General features: G+C 60.8%; 1 long non-coding RNA gene across 1 annotated transcript in view; it reads right to left on the reverse strand.

Moving 5' to 3' along the window:
* Positions 1-931, reverse strand: part of LOC106728351 — a 2,777-nt gene that overhangs the window by 606 nt on the left and 1,240 nt on the right. The window contains exon 2 of the long non-coding RNA XR_001364645.1: positions 503-730. This is a non-coding gene — a long non-coding RNA (uncharacterized LOC106728351). The remainder of the gene's footprint in view (positions 1-502; positions 731-931) is intronic.

Raw genomic sequence — 931 nt, forward strand, 5'->3', positions numbered from 1 at the left:
GATGGAGAGACAGAGAGCAGCACCTCTGGGACAGTTCCCTTGGCTCAGTGACCCGTGTCCACGCTGCTCCCCACCTTCCTAGTAATTTTCATGATCTCGACTGAGCTTTCTGCTCCTGAGAAGCAAGCCATTCCTGACCAAGCCGAGGCGACCTGAAAACCCCGCTCAACAACGTGATCCCTCGCCCGGCTGGTGTGGCTCAGTGGTTGAGCATCAACATGTAGTCTCCAGGGCACAGAGCCGGGCACTGAAGGAACCCCTTAAGGGGCAGAGGCTGTCTCACTGTCATTCACTCACACAGCCTTGTCCAAGGCCCGACCTCCAGATTCTCAACACGAGATGAAGACAATGAGTGCACTCTCCTGCCATCGTCTTCGAGCTTAACATTCTGCCTGGAACCTGCGTAGGGGAACACGACCCAATTGGACAAACGGAGGAGCAAGCCCCAAAGAGGAGCAAATGGGGCCTCCTCTGCCGGCCTCCCCGCCCCCACCCCCCATACCTGGAGCCTCGTCACCTGGTCCCGCTCCTGGAGAAGGAAAGGGAGGAGGCACTTGGAAGGCAGAAGAAGGGCCATGGTGTCTAATCAAGGGGGGCCCAAGGGCGCCAGTCCCGGGCCAGGCCTGAGGGAAGACGTCCAAAGCTAATTAGCGGATCCCAGAGCCGCTTCCTGCGATTCTTCAGGTTGTCGGGGTCACTCGGAGGAGCAGAAGCCACGGATGTTGCTCCCCTGCTGGAGACAGAGCCCCCGTCAGCCCAGAAAAGCTCCCACTCTGTTCCCTGTTCCTGGAAGGAGAGCTGAGCAAGACTCGCCTGCCCTCCGGGGCCCTGCCGGTCATTTGAGGCTCAGAGAGGCCTGGGCTGCGGCTGGGCCAGCAGGGAGGCGTGGGGGAGTGTGGGGGAGTGTGGGGGAGTGGGAGGAGTGGGGGAG

Source organism: Myotis brandtii, unplaced genomic scaffold, assembly GCF_000412655.1.
Source record: "Myotis brandtii unplaced genomic scaffold, ASM41265v1 scaffold6, whole genome shotgun sequence".
Taxonomy (NCBI): Eukaryota; Metazoa; Chordata; class Mammalia; order Chiroptera; family Vespertilionidae; genus Myotis; species Myotis brandtii.